We start from the raw sequence: 15,813 nt of genomic DNA, 5'->3' as shown, positions 1-15,813 counted from the left end.
TAATTAATAAGAATATAAACTTTACTGTTATAGCTATACTTTAAGTGTTTAAGTAATTTAAAAAGGGGGAAAATGGACGGTTTTATATTATAACTGTATGTAGGTATTTTTATATTCGCAATAAATCAGTCACCATCTTGCTCCTGTGTTTGATTGACGTTCCAGTCACCATCGGAGCACGGCCTGCTTATACGTCGCATAATGAAGCTACCGTTTGCCGCCATCGGGACACGGCCTGCTATTCGATTTTACTCTTCATTTCATGGGATTGTCTCTTTTTTTAAAAAAAAAAATAATTTCGGGAAATATTTAATTCAGTAATCACTTGCCCTGATCGATTCAGACATCAGACCTAAACTGTGGGTATCCTCGAACGTTCATCCCACTTCTGATCTTATAAAGGTAAGATCAAATTAAGACAATAACAATCCTAACCTCTATTTATTCAAATAATCTTAACATGAGCAAATCACAAAATAAACTAAATAGGAACTAAAAAAACAAAATTAGCACATCATCACCAGCCGAAAGACGTCCACTACTGGACAAAGGCCTCCCCCAAGGATTTCCACGTTGGCCGATCTTGCGCTGCCCGCATCCAACGGCTTCCCGCGACTCGTTCTAAGTCGTCGGTCCACCTTGTAGGGGGCCTGCCACGCTGCGTCTTCCGGTTCGTGGTCGCCACTCGAGAACCTTTCTGCCCCAGCGGCCGTCGGTTCTGCGAGCAATGTGCCCCGCCCACTGCCACTTCAATTTATCAATTCTTCGGGCTATGTTGGTTACTTTGGTTCGCCTGCGGATTTCATCAGTTCTGATTCGATCTCGCAGGAAACTCCGAGCATAGCCCTCTCCATTGCCCTTTGAGTGACCTTGAGCCTTCTTATGAGGCCCATTGTGAGCGACCACGTCTCTGATCCATAAGTCATCACTGGCAACACACACTGGTCGAAGACTTTCGACTTGAGACACTGCGGTATTTGGGATGAGAAGATATTGTGTAGCTTCCCGAACGCTGCCCAGCCGAGTTGAATTCGACGATTGACCTCTTTCTCGAAGTTGGACCTACCTAGTTGGATGGTCTGACCTAGGTAGACATAGTTGTCTACAACTTCGAGTGCAGAATTTCCAACCTTGACTTGAGTGGGTGCAACATGGATGTTCGACATGATTTTCGTCTTGTCCATGTTCATTTTTAGACCCACTTGTTGGGAAACCCTGCTGAGGTCATCGAGCATAGTGCCGAGGTCTTCCAAGGTCTCGGCCATAATTACGATGTCATCGGCAAATCGAAGATGAGTGATGTACTCGCCGTTGATATTGATGCCAAGTCCGTTCCAGTCCAGAAGCTTGAAAACATCTTCCAATGCAGCGGTAAACAGTTTCGGAGATATCACGTCTCCCTGTCTTACACCTCTCTGCAGTTGGATAGGTTTTGAGTTCCGATCCTGGAGTCGGATCGACATGGTGGCGTTCTCGTACAAGCACTTTAACACCCTGATATACCGACAATCAATTTGGCACCTTTGAAGAGAATTCAGCACGGCCCAGGTTTCGATCGAATCAAAGGCTTTCTCATAGTCCACAAACGCTAAGCAAAGTGGCTGGTTATACTCCTCAGTCTTCTGTATAACTTGCCGCAGCGTATGTATGTGGTCTATGGTGCTAAAGCCTTTCCGGAATCCGGCTTGTTCGGGTGGCTGGAAGTCGTCAAGCCTTTGCTCGAGACGATTCGTAATGACTCTCGAAAACAACTTGTAAACATGACTCAGCAGTGAGATGGGCCTGTAATTCTTCAGAAGGGTTTTATCACCCTTCTTAAAGAAAAGTACCACCACACTTCTGTGCCATGCTTTTGGCGTTGACCTTTGGCAATGACGGAGTTAAAAAGCCTCTGAAGAGCCCTGAGAATCGGTGTACCACCCGCCTTCAGAAGCTCGGCTGTAATACCATCATCACCAGGTGCCTTGTTGTTTTTGAGTTGTCCGAGAGCCATTCTAATCTCGAAAAGACTGACGTCCTGAAAATCTTCAGTGTAGTGTCGGGTTAGTCTTGCTCTGGGATCTGCAGCATGACTACTGACAGGTGATTGAGCTGTCGTGTACAGCTGACCGAAGAACTTCTCAACCTCTTCCAACAGTGACTATTCTGCCAGTTGTCAGTTGACTCTGACCAACAGACAGATCTCTGGCGAACACTTTAGAGCCTTTGTTCCGCTCGATGGCCTCTTTAATGCGCATTGTATTAAATTGGCGAGTGTCGCGAGTTAGAGACTTTGAAATCTGTCTGTTGATCAGCCGATAGCCGGCAGCATCAGCTGGGGACGTCAGAATCATTTTCCGTCTTTCCTCCATAAGCCGTAGGGTAGAGGCAGAGATCTTTTTGGTTCCTTTTGTACGGCTGGTCTTGAAGGTCTTAGACCCAGCCGTACGGACAGTTTCCACAAGCCTGTCGTTGTATGTGTCCACTTCCTCGCAGTCTGCTAGGCAATCGAATCGGTTTTGGAGTTCGAGCTGAAAGGCTTCGAGATTTCGGATTTGAAGAGGTGATGGTCGGAGCGTAGACTTCATCAGTCGGGACCTCTGGAGTTTAACATTGATATTTAACGAGCCTCTTACGAGTCTGTGATCGCTCCCAGCTTTGACTGCATTGATCACGGAGACGTCATTAAATATTTGTCTTCTCGTCGACAAGATGAAGTCTATCTCATTCTTGGTTTTCCCATCAGGGCTCACCCAGGTCCATTTACGCTGACCTGGCTTCTTGAAAAAGGAGTTCATCATAAAGAGTCCCTCCTTCTCCATAAAGTCGGCCAACATCTGGCCCCGAAGGTTGCGGTCTCCAATTCCATGAGGTCCCACCTTTAACTCATCACCGAATCGTTTGCCCAGCTTCGCGTTAAAGTGATTGTATCATTTTAAATGTTTCTTAATGTTTGATCAAAACTTGAAATTATCAACCCACCTATCAAGATTGTTATTTAAATAAATGTGTAAACGTAACTATTTGATAGACTCAGAAATTAACTATATTCTATGATTATCATTTAAATAAATGTGTTAAAACTCAAGTACGGTATACTAGGTATTTACTGTAATATTTACTTTTGATTTTTACTTATTTTTTTATTATATAATTTACTTTTCATTCAATGTAACTCGGGTTTTCTACCTAAATTTATTTAATTAAATATCTTATCTTAAAACTTAATATATAAAATATACATGTACTCTAAAATTTGTCGTATGTGGTCATACTCTAATTCGAATGGCCGAGCATTATTTGGAATGGGGACATTCCAATAGCAGAATGGCCGTCTGTTAGCGTTTGTAGGAATATAGGAGGGTAGTAGTGGGAGGAATTGTATTAAAAGGAGAGTGGACGGTAGACAGGTCTCTTTTTGCTATCGTGTGTTCGGTCTATTGGTGTCATACTGTGTTATTTTTGTAATCCATTGCGATTAAGTTTGTTAGTGTCGCGTTGCTAAGAGTCATTCGATCGGGGGCGACAGCGAATGAGAGTGTGTCCCGTGTGAATTGTGTCTGTGACATTTTAAAATAATAACTGTTAATAGATTTGATTGTGTTTTCCTACAATTCATTTGGAAAGTTCGGATTCACCCATTAAATATCTGTTCCTGCTAGTGACTTTCAACATCAGAAGTGGGATGAACGTTCGAGGATACCCACAGGTATGTTTTCTTATTTTATGTACTTATCCATCTGGAGATATTTATGTTCAGCGGTCAGCACTGTGGCGGCCGCGATCTATATTGTAATAATGTATCTAACTATCCACCTCCACCAATAATATATATCAATGGAAATTAAAGCAAAGTTGTGAGGATGGGTAGGTAGGTATACATATTAATATCTCCTTCAATGCATTCCCTTTGTTTGGCCTGGTACAAATAAAGAGGCTATAATGTTGTTGTTAAGTGGTTACCTACCTGGGAACATTTCATCATCAAAATATCTACTGTTGTCATAAATAAACGCCTACTACAATTTAATATCAATTATAATGTAAGTATAAACTTATCCATAAAACTACTGCAAAGTTCATATATAGTTTTCTAGATTTACGTCAAGACCATGTGAATTTCATTAAGAAGCTAGTACAGATTAATGTATATTTAAATAGTTTTTGTTTATACACATCTTGATAAAATGGAAAGCACCGAAACCCTTACAAATATATCGTCATAATTGTAACGTAAACATAATCAAATCTGATATTCGCGATATTATATTATCGTTCTGTTATAGTTCAAATGCAATGATCGAATGAAATCGTAAAATGTAAACTTCGATTCCACAATACACGAACGTACCGCGTTAATTTTTTCACATTTGAAAGATATTATATTATCGTTCTGTTATAGTTCAAATTTAGTGATCGAATGAAATCACTCGGATATCGTTATCGTGTTCGATTCTAATGTTATTTTAAAATATTTCAGAAAAATAAAGTATGTTATCGTCGTAAAATGTAAACTTCGATTCCACAATACACGAACGTACCGCGTTAATTTTTTCACATTTCAAAGATATTACATTATCGTTCTGTTATAGTTCAAATTCAGTGATCGAATGAAATCACTCGGATATCGTTATCGTGTTCGATTCTAATGTTATTTTAAAATTTTTCAGAAAAATAAAGTATGTTATCGTCGTAAAATGTAAACTTCGATTCCACAATACACGAACGTACCGCGTTAATTTTTTCACATTTGAAGGATATTTTATTATCGTTCTGTTATAGTTCAAATGCAGTGATCGAATGAAATCACTCGGATATCGTTATCGTGTTCGATTCTAATGTTATTTTAAAATATTTCAGATAAATAAAGTATGTTATCATCGTAAAATGTAAACTTCGATTCCACAATACACGAACGTACCGCGTTAATTTTTTCACATTTGAAAGATATTATATTATCGTTCTGTTATATTTCAAATGCAATGATCGAATCTAGTGTTATTTTAACATATTTTAGAAAAATAAAGTATGTTATCGTCGTAAAATGTAAACTTCGATTCCACAATACACGAACGTGCCGCGTTAATTTTTTCACATTTCGAAGATATTATATTATCGTTCTGTTATAGTTCAAATTTAGTGATCGAATGAAATCACTCGGATATCGTTATCGTGTTCGATTCTAATGTTATTTTAAAATATTTCAGAAAAATAAAGTATGTTATCGTCGTAAAATGTAAACTTCGATTCCACAATACACGAACGTACCGCGTTAATTTTTTCACATTTGAAGGATATTATATTATCTTTCTGTTATAGTTCAAATGCAATGATCGAATCTAGAGTCATTTTAAAATATTTCAGATAAATAAAGTATGTTATCGTCGTAAAATGTAAACTTCGATTCCACAATACACGAACGTACCGCGTTAATTTTTTCACATTTGAAAGATATTATAAGATGTAAATTTTGTAGTGTCACGTTCGTGGTTAGTTCGTGTCATGAACGATGTCGCTAAAGTATGTTATCGTCGTAAAATGTAAACTTCGATTCCACAATACACGAACGTACCGCGTTAATTTTTTCACATTTGAAGGATATTATATTATCTTTCTGTTATAGTTCAAATGCAATGATCGAATCTAGTGTCATTTTAAAATGTTTCAGATAAATAAAGTATGTTATCGTCGTAAAATGTAAACTTCGATTCCACAATACACGAACTTACCGCATTAATTTTTTCACATTTCAAAGATGTTATATTATCGTTCTGTTATAGTTCAAATCGTTCTGTTAATATAGTGGTCGGACAGGGTTTAAGTAAACAAAAACTACGACTTTTCTGTTGTTATTTCCCTCAAAATCAACACCAGAGCGATTCTGAAGCCACATTTTTTGAGTTCTTATCAGATTTAAATTTGAATAACCCTTTTGATAAATATATTGTTGTAGGAGATTTCAACATGGGAGATATTGTGTGGTCACATAACTCTGAAAATACGCTAGCTATCCAAAACCCATCCGAAAATAATTTAATTATGCAACTATTTGCTTTTATGTGCTTCTCTGGCTGGTGTCAGTATAATGGGATTTTTAATGGTAATAATAGACTATTGGATCTCGTTCTGTCAAACTGTAGTTGTTCGGTCGATAGAACAACACCATTATCTTTGCCTGAAGACGTTCATCATCCGTCTCTCTCTGTGTTGACGGATATTATGTTGAATGATTCAAATTTACGTTATGCTCCTCGAATTGTTCGTCGCTTTCATGTTGCTGACTACAACGCAATTAACAATGAGCTAAATAATATTGATTGGGTGGAACAATTCGAAACATGTGATATAATTAACGCAGTAGATAAGTTTTATTTAATAGTTAATAATATTGTGGATCGCTTTGTACCAGCTAAAACAGTATACGATATCAATAAATATCCTGTATGGTTTAGCAAGTTTTTAATTAAATTGATTAAAAAGAAATTACAAGTGCATAAACGATGGAAAATTTATGGTCATAATAGTGACTATGACAAATTTGCTGACCTTCGACACAGAACTAAATTGATGGAAAGAGAGTGTTATAATGTCTTTATTGCTAGGGCTGAAGATAATATTCATCACAGTTCTCGGAAATTCTGGTCATTTATAAAATCAAAGAAAGGTAGTAATAATATACCTGACACCATGTTTCATGACAATACGGTTGGCTCCGACGGCCCATCGATCTCTAATCTATTTAGTAACTACTTTAAATCAGTTTTTGAAGTAGAAGTGAATCAACCCGAGGTTGATTATTTAAACAAGCATAGTAGTCAGTCCTTAATTAGTACTATTAATGTATCATGCCGTACCATTGAAAGATATCTCTCAAAACTTGACTCGTCTAAAGGCAGTGGCCCAGATGGATTACATCCTATGTTTTTAAAACGATGCAGTAAATCTTTATCAATCCCTTTACATTTACTCTTTAACAAATCCATATATTCAGGCATACTACCACCTGTTTGGAAAAAATCGCTTGTTGTTCCCATTTTTAAAAATGGAGATAAGCATATTGTCAAAAATTATCGTGGAATATCAATGTTATCTATCATACCTAAATTATTTGAGAAGATTATTTACGATACTTTGTTTCCTTTAATAAAACCTCTGCTCATTACCCAACAACATGGATTCGTAAATAAAAGATCAGTTGAGTCTAATCTTGTTGAGTTTCTCGATGTTGTTCTTTCAGCCATGGAGAGAGGACATCAGGTTGACGCTGTGTATACCGATTACTCAAAAGCATTTGATAAAATTCCACATACGCTATTAATTAAAAAACTTGCATATACTGGTATACACGGCGATTTGCTAAGATGGATAACGTCGTATCTCCGTGACAGAACTCAAGCAGTCGCTGTCAAGGGACACATTTCTAGTTTTGTCCCCATAACATCTGGGGTTCCTCAGGGCTCTCACCTCGGTCCCCTATTGTTTAACATTTTCATTAATGATATACTAAAAAATTTTCAAAATCCTGACATACTTCTATATGCCGATGATACAAAACTATTTAAAATCATAAAAAGAAGTGATGACTGCTCAAACTTGCAATATGATTTGGATATTTTAGTGCAATATTGTTCATCTAATGGCCTACATCTTAACTTTGAAAAATGCAATGTAATAACATTTTCTAGAAAAAAAAATCCAATTTTATTTGATTACACAATTTCCAATCATTTAATTAAGAGGGTAACCGAGGTTAGGGACCTAGGAGTGCTTCTAGATTCTAATTTATTATTTGACAGGCATGTGAATAAAATTATCGCAAAAGCTTACAGTATGATGGGTTTCATATTTCGCCAGGGAAGAGACTTTAAGCATATCAATACATATAATGTGTTGTATAACTCGTATGTAAGATCTAATTTGGAATTCGCTTCAACGGTTTGGAATCCACAATACTCTAAGTATGTTATGGCTATCGAAAATGTTCAGAATAAATTTATTAGAAGATTAACGCGTAAATTTGGGTCCAATGCTATTAATAAGCTTAATATTTTGTCGCTTGAGAAACGCAGGGAATGCAAAGATCAGGTTTTTCTTTACAAAATTGTAAATAATTTTGTCGATTCAATGTACTTAGTCAACAACATTTATATCAAGTGCTCACATTCCATTGCCCGTTCAAAACATACCTTTTATGTCCCAATGTGTAGAACGAACTATGCTAAAAATCGCTTTTTAGTAAGAGCATGTGACAATCATAATAAACGCTACACTAGTATAGATATATTTAACGAAAATTTATTTAAGTTCAAAGAAGCTCTAAAAAACTGTATTTGTCAGTAATATACTTATCGTTTTTTTTTTTTTTTTTTCTGTTTTAAATTATTTTTAATACTTTATTCATATATCTTAATAAATTGTTAAATAACTTGTTATCGTTAGGTTCACTCCATGTTTGTTTGTATAAGTGGAAACTTTGTTGGCTTAAGTGAAATTTATTTTGTTACTAAATTTTATGTATTATATTATGCTGTATGTTTCCCAAATAAATAAAATAAAAAAAAAAAAATAAAAAAAAAAAAAAAAAAAAAAAAAAAAAAAAAAAAAAAAAATTTAGTGATCGAATGAAATCACTCGGATATCGTTATCGTGTTCGATTCTAATGTTATTTTAAAATATTTCAGAAAAATAAAGTATGTTATCGTCGTAAAATGTAAACTTCGATTCCACAATACACGAACGTACCGCGTTAATTTTTTCACATTTGAAGGATATTATATTATCTTTCTGTTATAGTTCAAATGCAATGATCGAATCTAGTGTCATTTTAAAATGTTTCAGATAAATAAAGTATGTTATCGTCGTAAAATGTAAACTTCGATTCCACAATACACGAACTTACCGCATTAATTTTTTCACATTTCAAAGATGTTATATTATCGTTCTGTTATAGTTCAAATTTAGTGATCGAATGAAATCACTCGGATATCGTTATCGTGTTCGATTCTAATGTTATTTTAAAATATTTCAGAAAAATGAAGTATGTTATCGTCGTAAAATGTAAACTTCGATTCCACAATACACGAACGTACCGCGTTATTTTTTTCACATTTCAATGATATTTTATTATCGTTCTGTTATAGTTCAAATGCAATGATCGAATCTAGTGTTATTTTAACATATTTTAGATAAATAAAGTATGTTATCGTCGTAAAATGTAAACTTCGATTCCACAATACACGAACGTACCGCGTTAATTTTTTCACATTTTGAAGATATTATATTATCGTTCTGTTATATTTCAAATGCAATGATCGAATCTAGTGTTATTTTAACATATTTTAGATAAATAAAGTATGTTATCGTCGTAAAATGTAAACTTAGATTCCACAATACACGAACGTACCGCGTTAATTTTTTCACATTTCGAAGATATTATATTATCGTTCTGTTATAGTTCAAATTTAGTGATCGAATGAAATCACTCGGATATCGTTATCGTGTTCGATTCTAATGTTATTTTAAAATATTTCAGATAAATAAAGTATGATATCGTCGTAAAATGTAAACTTCGATTCCACAATACACGAACGTACCGCGTTAATTTTTTCACATTTGAAGGATATTATATTATCTTTCTGTTATAGTTCAAATGCAATGATCGAATCTAGTGTCATTTTAAAATGTTTCAGATAAATAAAGTATGTTATCGTCGTAAAATGTAAACTTCGATTCCACAATACACGAACTTACCGCATTAATTTTTTCACATTTCAAAGATGTTATATTATCGTTCTGTTATAGTTCAAATTTAGTGATCGAATGAAATCACTCGGATATCGTTATCGTGTTCGATTCTAATGTTATTTTAAAATATTTCAGAAAAATGAAGTATGTTATCGTCGTAAAATGTAAACTTCGATTCCACAATACACGAACGTACCGCGTTATTTTTTTCACATTTCAAAGATATGTGGGAGGGGGTTGATATTATATATAAAACATTAAATATAAAAATATTCGAAAAAAATACATCCGCCGTTATGAAGCGCCGAATGTCATATTCATCGTCCGGCATATACATAGAGTACGTTCGGTTCGAACGTCGAACGATATATATGATAATATTATTTCGTGAGACGCGTCGCAACCGTTGAAGATAAGACTCTATCGAAAAGTTGTTTTCTTCTAGTATTGTATTATATTATAATGTATTGCTGCTGCCGCGGTCGTCGTCGTCGTAAGCTCGTCGCGGCGTTGTCGTTTTACAATAATAATATATTATACAAATAATGTGGAGAAATATACTTTTCGTTCTATAACTGTGCCGACCGACGGACGTACGTAAGTTGCTCTTTCTAAAGCGACTCCGGCGTCGTCATCGCTCCTCTCTCTACAAATTCATCGACATGATAACGTATGACGTTCTCGTGTAGATTTATTGTGGACCCCGATGTGTGGTGCGATGACGATGTCTTCGGAGATAAACGCGGCAGACGGAGTTTTTAAAAGATTCAGTACGTTCGTTTAATGCATATAGAAATGTATGCGAAACGGTCGTTCCTAAAACTCTTTATATTAACAAAAACTATCATGTACGAAAAATACATAACCCGAGTATCGGTACGAACACTCAAACACCGGGCGTCGATCCGAATGTTTCACGACACATATATCCGTTGAACAATAACATACGTGCACATCGTGTACGGAAGTGTTTCTAAAATGAACGATCTCGTTTCGAATATTCATATTCGTGACCGTCGAGTGTCATCTTAGAAGACGAATCGTCGTCGTCGTCGTCGTCGTCGTGCTCTTCTCGGGCTACTTCGATGTCGTCGGTTATTTATCATTATTTATTATGATAATGAATGAAAAAAGTCAACCGTAAGAGTCTATCGCGTCTAACGCGATCGAATCGATACGGTACGACGAACCTCGTTTCGAAGCGACGACGAACGAAGACAACGTCGTCGTCGTCGTCGTCGTTGCCAGAAACGAGAATCGAGTTAAATGAGAGAAACTTACGGCGAAGGTGTCGCGTTCGCGCAAGCACGCACGGACGTGTCGTCGTCGTCGTCGAGAATAATCTATGTTAGCTCCCTGGTTGATCCTGCCAGTAGTTATATGCTTGTCTCAAAGATTAAGCCATGCATGTCTCAGTGCAAGCCGTATTAAGGCGATACCGCGAATGGCTCAATATATCAGTTTTGGTTCCTTAGATCTTACTCAGTTACTTGGATAACTGTGGTAATTCTAGAGCTAATACATGCAATCAGAACTCTGACCAGTGATGGGATGAGTGCTTTTATTAGATCAAAACCAATCGACGGAGGGCGTCTCGTCCGAAGTCGTTAATTTTGATGAATCTGGATAACTTTTGCCGATCGCATGGTCCAGTACCGGCGACGCATCTTTCAAATGTCTGCCTTATCAACTTTCGATGGTAGTTTCTGCGACTACCATGGTTGTCACGGGTAACGGGGAATCAGGGTTCGATTCCGGAGAGGGAGCCTGAGAAACGGCTACCACATCCAAGGAAGGCAGCAGGCGCGCAAATTACCCACTCCCGGCACGGGGAGGTAGTGACGAAAAATAACGATACGGGACTCTTTCGAGGCCTCGTAATCGGAATGAGTACACTTTAAATATTTTAACGAGGAACAATTGGAGGGCAAGTCTGGTGCCAGCAGCCGCGGTAATTCCAGCTCCAATAGCGTATACTAAAATTGTTGCGGTTAAAAAGCTCGTAGTTGCATTTGTGCGCCGCGCTGTCGGTGCACCGCATCCGCGGTGATACTGACACGTTTGCGGAGCATATCGTCGGTGAGCCGGCGGTAAAACGCCGGTTCAATATCAAAATCCTATCGCGGTGCTCTTCGGTGAGTGTCGAGGTGGGCCGACAATTTTACTTTGAACAAATTAGAGTGCTCAAAGCGGGCTCAAAATGCCGCTTGAATATTTCGTGCATGGAATAATAGAATATGATCTCGGTTCTATTTTGTTGGTTTTCAGAACTCCGAGGTAATGATTAATAGGGATAACTGGGGGCATTCGTATTGCGACGTTAGAGGTGAAATTCTTGGATCGTCGCAAGACGAACATCAGCGAAAGCATTTGCCAAAGGTGTTTTCATCAATCAAGAACGAAAGTTAGAGGTTCGAAGGCGATTAGATACCGCCCTAGTTCTAACCGTAAATATGTCATCTAGCGATCCGCCGACGTTACTACAATGGCTCGGCGGGCAGCTTCCGGGAAACCAAAGATTTTGGACTCCGGGGGGAGTATGGTTGCAAAGCTGAAACTTAAAGGAATTGACGGAAGGGCACCACCAGGAGTGGAGCCTGCGGCTTAATTTGACTCAACACGGGAAATCTCACCAGGCCCGGACACCGGAAGGATTGACAGATTAATAGCTCTTTCTTGATTCGGTGGGTGGTGGTGCATGGCCGTTCTTAGTTGGTGGAGCGATTTGTCTGGTTAATTCCGGTAACGAACGAGACTCTAGCCTGCTAAATAGGCGTCGTCATTTAGGTGTGCCCGATTTCGGTCGAGCAACTCACTGGCGGCGTATTAAAATTCTTCTTAGAGGGACCGGCGGCTTCGAGCCGCACGAGATTGAGCAATAACAGGTCTGTGATGCCCTTAGATGTCCTGGGCCGCACGCGCGCTACACTGAAGGAATCAGCATGTTCTCCCTGGCCTAGAGGCCCGGGCAACCCGTTGAAACTCCTTCGTGCTGGGGATTGGGGTTTGCAATTATCCCCCATAAACGAGGAATTCCTAGTAAGCGCGAGTCATAAGCTCGCGTTGATTACGTCCCTGCCCTTTGTACACACCGCCCGTCGCTACTACCGATTGAATGATTTAGTGAGGTCTTCGGACCGACACGCGGTGGCTTCACGGCCGTCGGCGTTGCTGGGAAGTTGACCAAACTTGATCATTTAGAGGAAGTAAAAGTCGTAACAAGGTTTCCGTAGGGGAACCTGCGGAAGGATCATTAACGTACGTTTATCTATCTCGAATTCTGTTTCGTCTCTGTGCGGATCGAGCTCTTCTCTGTATACGAGCGAGATAAATAGTGCAGCACGAAAGAGCAATGAGAGTGCCGATATACGACGATATAATAAAACAATAACAATAACAACAACCAAAAAGAATCATAATACGAAAAAATGCGAATTCGATCGGTGGATCGCATTATCGTTTCTCCGACGACGACGACGACGACTACGTCGTCTTCGTCTAGGCGTTCGTTGATATACGAGTCGTCATCGCCTTCGACGTTAGTATCATCACGTATGAAAATAACGATATTCGCAAAAAAATATATAAATACAATACGTATCGCTGAAGCGTCGTCATCGAATCGATATACGTATATATATTAAAACGTAGTATTATAAAAAGAGATACGAACATAACGATCGTCGTAAGACGTATGTAATCGTGTACTTTCAATTCGAATGTGGACGTCGTATGTACGCGGCGAACGTAACTAGCGAGAACGCTAGCTAACGAACATCGAAGTTGCACGCGTGCAGTCTTCACTCGTCGTTACCGTAGTCGTCTTCGTTATACCTGTGTACGTAGACCGGCAAGAATCCGCGCCGCGAGTCACATGTATAATATATATACGACACTGTATACGTTTCGAGTTCAAGACTCTCGTCGCTCTTCGTTTTCGTTTTCGTCTTTCGTTCTTCGTCTACGTCTACGTCTACGTCTACGTTACGCGTCGTCGTCTCCGTTCGATTACGAGTCTCGTCATCGTTTACATCGATCGGTCGTTATGTGAGTGTCGATTTGAATTCGTTTTTGAATTTAATATGATATCGATCCGTGGTGACGTCGATGTGTTTTCGTGTTTTGTGTTTTATGCGTTATATCATATTTTCATAGAGGCCTCGTGCTTTCGATCGATACGTGCGATGATGCGTTTCACACGCTCTCCTAGACGATGATACGATGATCGACGATCAGTCAGTCAGTCGATCGGTCAGTCGGCGGGGATACGAGAAGCGTCCGCTGAAAGTTTCGTTTGTTTTTTTCGTAAAATGAAATAAAACAAAATGCGGTTCGGCGTTCGTATGTCGTTCGGATGCGAGACGACGACTCCGAATATAATAAAAACGGGGTCGTTCAACGCGTCCCTTCTGATGTTTCGACGTCGGTTTCTCGAGGAAAGCACGATGTTGTCGTCTTTCGATAGCGCATCGTCATCTTCAAATAACGTATATTTTTTTTTAATTTTTTTTTTTTAATATTTTTTTTTTTTTTAATTTTTATTTATATACTGAAAAGAAATAAAAAAAAGAAAAAAAAAAAAAATTTAAACAAACTAATATCACGGGCGTGTATAGAATCGCTTCAGTGATCGTAGAAACTAATCATCATGAAAATAAACAATTACCCTGGACGGTGGATCACTTGGCTCGCGGGTCGATGAAGAACGCAGTTAACTGCGCGTCATAGTGTGAACTGCAGGACACATTTGAACATCGACATTTCGAACGCACATTGCGGTCCGTGGAGAAACATCCAGGACCACTCCTGTCTGAGGGCCGGCTGTATAAAAATATATACCACACTGTTCAATGTTTAATGTGTATATAGTTTTTCGTAATGTTAAACTTTTATACGTTATTCTCGAACACATGACGGTATCCGTTTTAGAGTTCGTTCGTATTCGTATTCGTATACGAACCGACTCTCTCTCGGTCCGTTCAAATATTTCAATACGACGTGTATGTATGTTTATGTACCATGCGTGTTCGTGTATATTACAAAATTTTTGTATTTATATACGGTTCGTGTGTACGTTTACGTCACGGAGTTTCGTTATGCGCGATGTGTGAGAGACCGAGAGCGTCGCTCGCTCTACCGATTCGTACGTCTACGTCGTCTACGGCGTCGTCGTCGTCGTCGTCGTCTTCGTCGATCGGTCTAGTCGAGAGCGCGCCCCCATCTCCGACCTTTCGATCGTCGTTCTATCGTTCGATCAAAGAGGGTAATCGGATATATGAGGGCCGATCTCTTCTAGTCTAGTGAGAGAGCGAGAGTTCGTACGTTTCTCGTTATCGAACATCGATCGAACGTATATCGATAAAACAGCTCCGTTTTCGTTACGACGTATACACATAAAGCGCGCATTGCGTACGTGATGACATGTAAACGTCGTATTCGTTTTCGAGGCGTGTCGTGTCGTGTCGTGTCGCGTCGTGTCGTCTCTCGTGTCTGTGTTATCATTATATACACAGACGGCGGGGTGGCGAACGAACGAACGCGCGCACGTGCGTGCACGCGCGATAACGAATAGTAGGCGGACTCGACGTCCGAAGAGCGCGTCGACGCCGACGTCGGAACGGACGGATGATGATGAAGATCTCGTCTCGTCTCGTCTCGTCTCGACGAAAGCGGCGCCGTCGCGTTGACGGATATCGCGTCTGCCTCGTTTTTTTTTTATCGTTGGCCTCAGATCAGGGAGGATCACCCGCCGAATTTAAGCATATTAGTAAGCGGAGGAAAAGAAACTAACCAGGATTTCCTTAGTAGCGGCGAGCGAACAGGAAATAGCCCAGCACTGAATCCCGCGGTTGTAACGATCGCGGGAGATGTGGTGTTCGGGAGGTATCGCTTTCTCGTCGTCGCCACTCCTGTCCAAGTTCGTCTTGAACGGGGCCGTTTTCCCGTAGAGGGTGCCAGGCCCGTAGCGACGGAGCGAGACGGCGAGAGGTACGCTCCTCAGAGTCGGGTTGCTTGAGAGTGCAGCCCTAAGTGGGTGGTAAACTCCATCTAAGGCTAAATATTACCGCGAGACCGATAGCGAACAAGTAC

At 39.2% G+C, this 15,813-nt stretch overlaps 2 non-coding genes and 1 pseudogene across 2 annotated transcripts; all 3 read left to right on the top strand.

The window, feature by feature from the left end:
* Positions 1-11,076: 11,076 nt before the first annotated feature.
* Positions 11,077-12,979, top strand: LOC126779802 (small subunit ribosomal RNA). The gene has a single exon (XR_007670405.1). It is a non-coding gene; the product is annotated as a small subunit ribosomal RNA (ribosomal RNA).
* A 1,407-nt stretch (positions 12,980-14,386) lies between these two features.
* On the top strand, positions 14,387-14,543 carry LOC126779808 (5.8S ribosomal RNA). Its single transcript, XR_007670409.1, has one exon. It is a non-coding gene; the product is annotated as a 5.8S ribosomal RNA (ribosomal RNA).
* A 902-nt stretch (positions 14,544-15,445) lies between these two features.
* LOC126779804 (large subunit ribosomal RNA) overlaps positions 15,446-15,813 on the top strand; it is an 8,093-nt pseudogene continuing 7,725 nt past the window's right edge.

The sequence above is a fragment of the Nymphalis io genome, chromosome 29 (genome assembly GCF_905147045.1).
Source record: "Nymphalis io chromosome 29, ilAglIoxx1.1, whole genome shotgun sequence".
NCBI classification, from domain to species: Eukaryota; Metazoa; Arthropoda; class Insecta; order Lepidoptera; family Nymphalidae; genus Nymphalis; species Nymphalis io.
This window is presented reverse-complemented; position numbering and strand designations above follow the sequence as displayed.